The sequence below is a fragment of the Phascolarctos cinereus genome, unplaced genomic scaffold (assembly GCF_003287225.1).
Source record: "Phascolarctos cinereus isolate Bilbo 61053 unplaced genomic scaffold, phaCin_HiC Scaffold_5;HRSCAF=322, whole genome shotgun sequence".
NCBI lineage: Eukaryota > Metazoa > Chordata > Mammalia > Diprotodontia > Phascolarctidae > Phascolarctos > Phascolarctos cinereus.
Window position 1 is genome coordinate 132,599,596 of NW_027555958.1, and position 11,369 is coordinate 132,610,964.

Below are 11,369 nucleotides of genomic sequence, written 5' to 3' on the forward strand. Positions count from 1 at the left end.
TTTTGCTCATCATTTCTTATAGCACAATAATATTCCATCACAATCATATACCACAATTTGTTCAGCCATTCCTCAATTGATGGACATCCCTTCAATTCCAGTTCTTTGCCACTCCCCCCAAAAAACTGCCTTAAGTGTTTTTGTACAAATAGGTCTTTTCCCTATTTTAAAAATCATTTGGGATACAGACCTAGTAGTGGTATAGTGGTATTGCTGGGTCAAAGGGTATACATACTTTTATAGCCTTTTGGGCATAGTTTCAAATTGCTCTCTAGAATGATTGGATCAACCAACAAGACCAGCAGTGCATTAGTGTCCCAATTTTCCCATATCCCCTCCAACATTTATTATTTTCCTTTTCTGTCACTTTAGCCAATCTGATAGATGTGAGGTGGTACCTCAGCATTGTTTTAGTTTGCATTTCTCTAATTAATAATAATGCAGAAAATTTTTTCATGTGACTATAGATAGCTTTAATTTCTTCATCTAAAAACTGCCTGTTAGTATTCTTTGATGATTCTTCAATTGGGAAACAACTTGTATTCTTATAAATTTAACTCAGTTCAAGGAGAATACTTTCAATGAGGTGGAAAAATATTAAAAGGACAATGGAGAGATATGAACCAGCTTTATCTGACACAACTTTTCATTTTCAAAAAAGTGTTTTATCAGTGCTCTTTTTCTGTTTCATATTTCTTTTACCTCCAAATGATTCCCTCCCACCTCTCCCTACAAAACTCTATTGAGTTCTCCCTTATAACAAATTCATGCAGTCAAATAAAACAAATAATATACTTGACCACCACCTCTTTGCTGAAAGATGGAAGGCATGTTTCATTGTCAAGTTCTCTGAAGTCATAAGTGGTCTCTGTATTGCTCAGAATTCTGAAGTCTTTTTTCAAAGTTGGTTTTCTTTATATTATTGTAGTCATTTTGTTCATTGTCTTTCTGGTTCTGCCTTTCTAGTTTATCTGTTTATCTCAGTCTTCTCAAGTTCTCTGTATTCTTCATATTTATCATTTTTATAGTGCAATAAGATTACATTTGTATGCTACGACTTGTTCAGTCATTCCCCAATTGGTAGTGATTTTACATCCAGTTCCGTGAATCCACTTGGAGTCAGTCAAAGGGCTGCACATGAGGAACCAGAGGTCCACGAGTGGCCTCGAGGTCGTAAGTTTACCACCCTCGACAATTCATAGTTTCTCCAATATCTATAGTCACTTCTAGATACATTGCTGACCCTGGGGACTCTAGTCTCTGATAGATGAGCTTTCATTTTATCTTGCCAAGCACGAGGCTACCATGTCACTTGCCAGCCATCTCCACACCATGCTGCCAACTCTAACCCCCAATATTGGTCTTCCTCTATTAGAATATAATCTCTCTAAGGGCAGAGACTATCTTGCTTGATTGTCTTCGTATCCTCAGAGTTTAGGGCAGTATGGGGCACATAGTTAAGTGTTTAATAAATGTTTTTCTATCTTCCTTTCTTACTTTCTCCTCCTCCTCCTCTTTCCTTCCTTCCTTCCTTCCTTCCTTCCTTCCTTCCTTCCTTCCTTCCTTCCTTCCTTCCTGGCACATACCACCATTCTGAACCAAGTGAGCCTTGCTTTGTAACAAAGAAAAACAGTTAAACAAAACCAAAATACACAGGAACTCCATTTAACAATACATGAAACATTCTGCTACCATATTCCCCAACCTCTCTAAACAAAGGAATTCATGACATATGAGGATCAGTTGAGGTAATTATGTGGGAAACAATAGTTTAGGCATTTGAAGGGCAACCTTATGCAAGAAGGATTGGACTTGTTCTTTTGGCCCTAGAGGAAAGAAGCAGGAGCACTAGCTGAAAGTAGCAAAGAGGCGAATTTAGGCATGATATCAAAAAAAAAAAACCTTTCCAACAATTAGAGCTGTCCAAGAATGGAATGGCTTGCCTGGAGAGGTGGGGGATTCCCCCTTCTTGGAGTTCTTCAAGCTTGCCGGTATGTTACTATGTGTATTCTTTCATATATAAGTTATCTTAGAAAGCCTTTCCAAATTTTGTATTCTGTGACTATGTGAAGCAGAATAGGTTACATTTTCTCTCTCTCTCTTTTTTTTTTTTGCTCAGGACATGACTTGTCACTACAACTACATTGTGTTTACCGTATTTTAGTGCTCTTTTTGGTTGTAATTTTAGCCAGTGTCTATATTGTTTTCCTCATTCTGCTTACTTCATCCCATACCCATTCATGTATCTTTTCATAATTCTCTGAATTTCTCATGTTTAGTGTTTCTTATGATGCCATAATAGGTCATTACCTTCCCGTGCCACAATTCCCCATTTGATGGGATGGGCTCTCTATTCCTAAGCATGAGTTTCTCTCCTTCCACCTCCATCACGCAGTGAGCACACCACAACAAAATGCCTCTCTAGACTGCCCTATTTCTGGAAGAATGAGTAAGTTACGCAGAGGGCCAAGGAAGTTCATGGACCACAGAGGGTAGAAAAAACAACCTTCCTTTCATCTATTTTGGTAAAAGTTGCAGAAGCTATAAACATCTTCTCTTTCCTGAGTTGATAAATTTATCCCTCATCCTCTGTGACCTGTCTTTAGCCCCAGAGAAGGAAATTATTTAGTCCAGAGACATGGGGATGGAAAGGTGCTGACATATCTTGGAGGTGGAGTCTTCTTTTTTAGCCACTCCCTCTCCTCTTTCCTCACCTGCCCCAGCGCTAACCTTCCCTCATTCTCTCACCAATTAGAACAGGAGACTTAGCTGCTGGCGCAGTAGCACCACACAAAGAGCTGACCTCAGGGCAGAGGACCAGTTTATTTGTTTGACACCATTTCCTCAGTCTCAGCACTGACAGGTCTACCCTCCTCTCTGAAGTCATCCCAGAGCAACCGCATGCTCTGACACTGAGCGCAAGCAGCTGGAAGGCTGCCAGGGCTCTAGCTAGATTACCTGTTGCCATAGAAACCACCAGTCCAGGATTGTGTTGCTTTATTTCTCGGTAGGGTGATGCATGCAGAGCTGCCAGGTCTTTTTTGCTACTGAGAGTAAAAGAAAAAAACAACACCAGGAATATCCCAGATCGGGAAATGGATCTATTCTAGGAGTAAACAAAAAGAACAAAAGGACGAGTTTCCTGGTAAAAGCCCCGATTTTCCATCTATTTTGAAAAAACCTTTCTTTGGTTTGTCAGCATTTTATGGATTAGCAATCACATCCCATCCATTTTGAAAATCACTAGTATTTCCCAAACCTGGTGTTTTGCTGATGTTTTTTGTCTTTAAACTAAGATCAAAGATAAGAAAAAAATATCCAAAGCTATTTCTTTCTTTTGGACAATTCAAATAGCAGGCTAATTTGTGAAGTGTTAAGAGGCCTTGTAGAGTAGTAAATAAAAGACCAGCCTTGCAGTTGAGAAGATGGGGTTCAATTACTGCTTCAGATAATATACTAGCTGTGCAACCATGGACAAATTGTTTAGATTTGGGGGTACCCAGGCAGCTCTCTAATTCAGGGGCTCTTAACCTTTTCTTGTGTCATGGACCCATTTGGAAATCTGGTGAAGCCAGACTCATTCTCAAATTAAAGTGGCTTTTAAAAATTCATAACTGAAAGAAATGTGAAATTTAACTTAAATATTCACTAAAATAAATATATAAATTTTCCCCATCCAAATTCACAACCCCTCTGAAATTATTCTTGTGTAGATACCAGTTTAAGAATTCCTATTCTAATAATATAAATTAGCAGAGTTACTGACCTCCATTAGGGAAGGGAGTTTCCATACAAGGAATTCCTTGCACCAATGAAATTACAGGTCTATCCACCCCTCCCAACACACAATAAATGAAAAGTAAGTCTGTAGTAACATCTTTTACATCAAATATGAAGTACTCTCTCATAGCCGCAAAGCTCTATGAGCCTGCACTCAGTCACTGGCGCCCTTTTTCTGGATTATCTTTAGAGTAGGCAAACCATAACATGTAAGAACTCTGATTTTTGGAGATGGATGCTGGTATCCTGGGAAGGTAAGATTACACAGCACCATTTGGTCACAGTCCTGCTTCACAAGGAGTATAAATTTCTGGGGGGAAAAATGGAACTACCCTCTCTCTGACATATAATATTAAATAGATTTTAAAAGTTGCACATTATTGAAACTTAGGATCATAGATCTAGAACAAGAAAGAATTTAGGTGGCAATCTTGTCTACTTCCTCATTTTACAGATAAGGAAACTGAGGCCCGGGGGGGCTTAAGTGATTTGCCCAAGGCTACATAGGTAATAAGTGTCAGAAGTTAGATTTGAACCCAAGTCTTCTGATTGCTGAACCAGTGTCCTTTCTACTGAATCATACTGTTTTCTTTTCTGGTTGTCTACCAGAAGAATATCCTGCTAGAGAGCACATTATCAAATGTATTAGGGGGTTCTTGGTCCGCAATATTCTTTCAAAATAACTACTTACATATATGTAGCATTTTATAGCTATATACTACTTTATATACATTAATCTGAAATTACTGTGAGGTAAGTAAGGATAGTATTGTACTCCTATTTTATGGATGGTGAAACTAAGACTTGGAGAAAAGTTATGCTGGCAAATGTGTCACTGTCAAGACGTTAAGAAATAGCCACATGTCAAATTGACATGTCTACAATGGAACCAAGATAAAGAAATAGGAATCTACCTAACGACAGAGTTAAGTGGTTTCGAAAGTAATTGATTGACTGGAACCAAAGTTCAATGATTACTAAGTAGAAGTCAACATAGAAAAAGTCTAGTGGAGTGTCTCAGCCTTTGATTCAATTAGTTTGCATAGTTTTATTAGTATCTAGGCAATATTTTTATTTTTAAAATGTGAAATCATATTCTAGTACTTCAATAGTTAGATAATTACATCAATGTGAATACTTCTTGTAATGACTCAGATTGGAACCCGTGCATGTCTGCCTATCCTATGCCTTCTAATACATGTCTTCTCAGAAATCTGCCAGAGAGAATCTACCAAATGTACTTTGGACCTTTTTGTTCTGTAGACATTGCATGGTTGCCAACAGAACATGTTGGCTATTCCTTGCTCTCACTGCACAATAGGTCCATCTTTTTTCTGGTTGTTCATTTTCCTAATAATTTCTTATATATCATTTCAGTCAACGAGCTTTTATTAAGCAACTACAATGTACCAAGCACTGTGCTAAATGCTGGGAATACAAAGAAACATTTAAAAAGTCTCCTATGTGATCTTTATTTGTAATCCATTGCAGCAGGGTCATACCTGCCATGCAGTTCTCCATTGTCCTTTGGGGGATCCTCAATATAATTTCTTCTGAGACTGAGGTATTGTTCTATGACTTCAAGTTATAGGACATCACTAGAAGAATATTGGTTTTGAAGGATGGACTTTTAGAGAGAGAGAGAATCCCAGGTCATTAAAAGATGTGCATCATGATGCATGAACTCTATGGATTGTCCATTCAACTTCTTGTCATACTCAGAACATTCTTCACATACACTTGGTTTTTCCTATACATAGTGGAATGGTGCCCAGGGAGGGGTACTTTTATCCAAAATGTGAAAGGGTATGGTGAATGTGGACAGAGGGAAATAAATTAATATACTCTTCTAAAAAGAATGACAGAACTGATTTGTTCATGATATCAAAATTGGAGAACAGGGGTGTGGTAGGAGAAATATCTTAAGATTCAATCCCATAGAGGGTAGGCTACTTTTTCCTTAAAAGGTATGGAAACCATCTTTGAGACTTGATTGCCCCAGAGTATTAAAAGCTTCGACATGTCTATAGCTTCCTGGTGACCTGGGTACCAAAAAGCTAGAGCATTCTTCTCCCTCTAACTTCTGACAGACAGATCAGCATGAGAAAACTGCCTTCAGATGAATTAATGCTATATCCTTTGTAATTATTCTTTCACTTCTCTGAATATCTTTTCCTTGCTATGACTAAATGATTCTTCTTTTGTTAACTGTCAGATGTTCTACCAGTGTCTGCCCTCATTCCAATCAATAACTTGAGATACCAGACTGGCCTGAATCAAACTTAGCTTACTACGAGGGATGGGGAAGATATGAGCCCAGCAGCAAGGCTACTGGTGAGGTTTTTCAGAAAATAGATGAGAAGTGGAGCGAAGATTGGCTAGTGTCTGCCTCAAGTAGGGGCTAGGTGAGTCTATTACCAGTCAGGAGAGCAAAGGTCCCGGGGCATTACTTCTATACTCTAAAATCTAGAGAATGAAGAGTTAAAACCTCCAGAGTACAGTTTGTACTCTTGGTGGCAAGGTGGTTGATGAGGTTGACTAGGAGATGACCCAGGACAGTCACAATCAGACTTTCTGAAATGTGTATTGTTTAGGGTACCATATTTTAGAGATATATTGACAAATCAATAGCACCTCTAGTGGGATGTGTCCAAGAAGGTGCAGTTGGTCATAGGATTGGTAAAGAACTGGGATTTGTTTTAAGACTACAGAAAAGATGTAGGGCTAGTGGGCATGATAGTCTTAAAATATTTCAGGGGCCTTATGTAAAAGAGAGATTACACTTGTGGGTAGAGATGATAAGACAGCAGATTTCTATTTAATGAAGAGAAAACTTTCCAACAATAATAATTGTCCACAAATGTAATGGTCTGCCTGTGTAAGATGATGAGTTACTAACTGTCATCAAGTGGAAACTGGGTGACTGATTGATAGGGATGTTATAAGTAGAAAGCATACTTTGGGTAGAGTTTGGTATAGTTGACTTCTAAAGGTTCATCATTCCATATCTAAGATTTTATGATTCTCATTGTATGACTAAATCAACTATTTCATTCAGCTCAAACTATTGATTTGATAATACCACATTCCACTCTGACTAATTCTGGTACTGGAGTTTATACCAATGGATAACTTCATGTCCCAGTGAAAACTTCAACAGCTAATTTTTTTAAAGCTATATGAGTATATGAGAGGAGCGTTGTTTACAGGGTAGAAAGTGATCCTCAAAGACAAAAAGAACTGAGCTCAAGTCCAACTTTTGATCCATACTGGCTGTGTGATCTTGAGCAAGTCCCTTAATTTTTCACTTCCCTTAGCAATTCTTTAAGATCATTAGTTGCAAAGCAAGTGCCAATTTGCTTGGGTACATGATATTTCCTCACTAGGAATTCCCCATACCAGTGAAATTACAGGCTTGCGTCAGTAGTGTGTATTACAATGAAAGAGCCACAGTATTACTTACTGTAGCTGAAATAACGCTTGCATGCAGCTGCTAAAGTTCAAAGGACATAAATGGCAACAAAGAAAGATCTAGTAGAGTTTTATGCATCAAATAGTGCACATAAATGAAGTAGTCATTGCTTGATCTTAAATAGTTGGCTATTCTGTCACAAAATCTTTCTCCCTCTTGTTATAATCTATTTGGTCTGTTTTAGCAAAGCATCCTAACACTGGGAGGCCACTGGATCCATTTATACATTTTTGCCTTTCTTTGTAGCAGAATACCTTAAGCATAGGAAACATTTAATAAATGTTTGTTGACTGACTGACAATTAAGATTTTTCAGCTGTCATGGCTCTTACAATAAATTTAAAGTGATTTTAACAGATGAAAATAAGAGAAAGTGGTGTGGAATGCAGGCCACCCATTTATGTGCACATTGGAAAATTTGATAAGCCAACATTTTTCCCATATAGGCATGTAATTGATTTAGCTATAGACTTGACCTTTGAAAGGCCCTTTTAAACCACCAGCCATGAGAAAGCTCCTTCTCTTGGTGGACCTCCTGAAAATAGTGCATTAAGGCTCCTTGCCCTTTCTCACAGCACTTTTGGCTGCAATGCAGCAAGAACACTCTTTGTCAGTCAGTGTGTATCCAGGAACAGCTTTTGGGGCTGGGTTTTCTCATGGTGCATTCAAGGAAGGGAAGTGATGATTATTCATTCTGAAATATGTCCAAGTACATCCAGGGTATCCCTGTCCTTTGATACTTCCTTCAATAGTATGGACCAAGAGATTAAGGAATTAACATTTTGGGGGGAAGCTAGCTGTTTACTATCAGACAAATGACTGTGTTTTCTTCAGTGAACTGTTTGCTAATCTGACTTCCCAGCAAATGAACAGATTATAGTGATTTCTGGATGAGTCTTGGGCCACATTCCTAGTGTCAGCAATATGGGCAATATGTCCACCCCAACCTATCTTGACTCTGAAATGTCTATAGTTGATGTTGACATATTACAAGGAATCTCTCAGCAGAAAGAAAGGGACATATAGAGCCATCATCACTAGTGGATACTATGAACACATGAGTGCAAGAAACCCTCTCTGTGATCTACTAAAGCACACATGCACACACGCAAACACAAAACTGTCCTGTGAGCTCAGCACACTGAAAGAATTCACTCCAAAAAAATTAAGTGAGAACTCTATATGTTAAGCCAGAATGAGGATTAGAGTCGAGCATTATTTTCACCCTCAGTCCAATTAGTTAATGCAATGGAGAATGACTATAAAGGTATCTAGCATGCAAAGTAAATCATGGTTTGTATGACATAGATAACAGCTTTCTAATTATCACCATTCTATCACTAGATTGACTGACATAAAATATTTTTATTTTTTAATTTAATCCAGTTCAATTCAACTCGTTCTGCAAACCATGGAGCAGCTAGGTGAAGCAGTGGATAAAGTGCTGAGCCTGGAGTCAGGAAGATTCATCTTCATGAGTTCAAATCCAGCCTCAGATATTTACTGGATCCTGGGCAAGTCACTTCACCATGTCTGACTCAGCTTCCTCATCTGTAAAATGAGCTGGAAAAGGAAATGGCAAACCATTACATTATTTTTGCTAAGAAAATCTCAAATGCGGTCACAAAGAGTCAGACATGACTGAAACAACTAAGCAGCAAAACTCCAAACCATCCTTCACAAACTGGTATTTCTAAACAACAGCTTTGAGCAGGTCATTTTCTTGCTCAGAAGGTCTCCAATGGCTCCTTATTACTTCTAGGAAAATAAAGTTTTCCACAATCTGGCCCAAGCCTGTCTTTCTAGGATTATTGCACATTACTCCCCTTCAAGCATTCTGCATTCTACTCAAATTAACTTATTCACCATTCACTTTACATGCTTTCCATCCCTAGGTGCCTTTTTTTGCAGTCTATTCTCCATGACTATAATACAGCCCTTCTTTACCATTACTTTTTGGAATCTCTAGCTTTCTTTAACCATCTCTTCAAATGGCACATGCTACCATATTCATACCCTGATCACTCTATCGCTAGTGCCCTCCCCTGTGAAAATTACTTTGTACATGATTTGTATTTATATACATACATACATGTTGTTTTGCCCCAGTGGAATATAAACTCCTTGAAAGCAACAATTATTTCATTTTTGTCTTGGTAGCCCTATCACCAAGCACAGGGGGTCTGGTACATAGTAACCCTCCAGGATTTTACATTCTACTTAAGTCGAGACATGTAAACAAATAAGTAAATATAAGATAATTTGAGGATAAAGAGAACACTGAAGGACAGTTTGATAAACAGTAGATAGAGTGATGGTCGTGGAGTCAGAAGTCCTGAGCTCAAATTCTGCCATAAACCTTTATTAGATGCTAGGTGACCCTGGGTAAGTCATTTAACCTCTCTCAGACTCAGTTTCCTCTTTCATAAAATTATATAACAATAGCACTCATACTTGCTGTGAAGATAAAAGAAGATATTTGCAAAGTGCTTAACGAACTTTAAAGTGCTATATAAATGCTAGCTATTATTATTACTAATGACTCAGGGCAGTTGGAGAAGCTTTGAATTAAAGGTGGCTTCAAGATTCAAGCCTTCATAGGGCAGCTAGGTGGCACAGTGGATAGAGCACCAGCCCTGGGGTCTTGAGGTCCTGAGTTTAAATCTGGCCTCAGATTTGTCACTCACTAGCTGAGTGACTCTGGGCAAATCACCTAATACCAAAAAGGAAAAAAAAATTCAAGCCTTCATGAGGGAAAATGCTATCCAGAGAAAGAACCATGGTATCTGAATGCATATTGAAGCATACTATTTTCTCTTTTTTTGTTTTTTCTTTCTCATGGTTTTCCCTTTTGTTCTGATTCTTCTTTCACAACATGATTAATGTGGAAATATGTTTAATATGATTGTACAGGTATAGCCTATATCAGATTGCTTTCTATCTTGGGGAGGGGAGAGGAGAAGGAGGAAGGGAGAAAAAAATTGGAACTCATAATCTTATAAAAGTGAATGTTGAAAACTGTCTTTACATGTAATTGGAAAAAAATTAAATACTATTAAGTGGAAGAAAAAAATTGAAGCCTTGAAGCTAAGTATTCTAAGAGGCAAAGGTGATTTCCCATCTATTCACCAGGTGGCTTCTTTTCCATACTTTTCTTTTGTTGGAAAAATAGTACTTGAAAAATACATTGGAAAAATTGTGGAAGGAGCAAGAATATTCTTTTAAAATCAGTAATACATGAATTTTTGTAAGTTAGCTCTTTTCTATGCACTGAAAACAAAATTAGGGATCTCGAAATGTAAGATAGGAATGTGTTACATATCTTGAAGAGAACTCTAACAGTTAAAGAAGCATTGATTTTTAAAGGCGGCTTAACTCTCGGAATCAGTTTGATTCATTCTTTCAAAGGAGATGATTATGGCTGCCATGCTTTCCTATGGTCACATCAAAGCTTGATGAACTTGACAGTTCAAGAAGTTTGTAGCAAGGGACAAATGAAGTATGACTTTAAGGTAATGAAACTTGCTTTTTAAATAAATGTTTACCCAAATTAGCATTGTCCTTCTAAGTCTTCATCTAGGGAGTCATTACACATAATGCTGCTGGGGCTTAAAATATTTCTCGAGTTGTGCTAGTAGAATTGCTTTTAGGGTCAGTTTACAAGCCTTGCCAAAAAAAAGTTAAATTATTTAATATTCGGTATTCTTATGTAGGAGGCAGGTAGGTGGCTCAGTGGAAAGAGCACTGGGACTGGAGTCAGGGAGACCTGAATTCAAATCTAGCCTCAGACACTTGCTAGTTTTTTTTTTACCCAGGGCACATCACTTAATCCACCATTTGCCTTAATCCACTGAAGAAGGAAATGGCAAACCATTCCAGTGTCTTTGCCCAGAAGACCCCATGGATGGTATTGGTGTGCTATGGTTCACAGGGTCACAAAGAATCAGAGACGACTGAACAACTGAGCCAAAAAATGGTATTACCTTTTTTGTTCACTCACTGTGCTCATTCAGTTTGGCTCTGAATAACTTTTGACCATTACCAAAAGTTCAACCTAGATCAAAGGACAAAGATTTGCCAGCAATGGGGATATCTGAAGTAAGGTACTCCAGGCTATG

General features: G+C 38.1%; 1 long non-coding RNA gene across 1 annotated transcript in view; it reads left to right on the forward strand.

Moving 5' to 3' along the window:
* Window positions 1-9,033, forward strand: part of LOC110208841 (uncharacterized) — a 412,785-nt gene extending 403,752 nt beyond the window's left edge. Inside the window, exon 4 of the long non-coding RNA XR_013487510.1 lies at window positions 8,638-9,033. This is a non-coding gene — a long non-coding RNA (uncharacterized LOC110208841). The remainder of the gene's footprint in view (window positions 1-8,637) is intronic.
* Window positions 9,034-11,369: the final 2,336 nt, after the last annotated feature.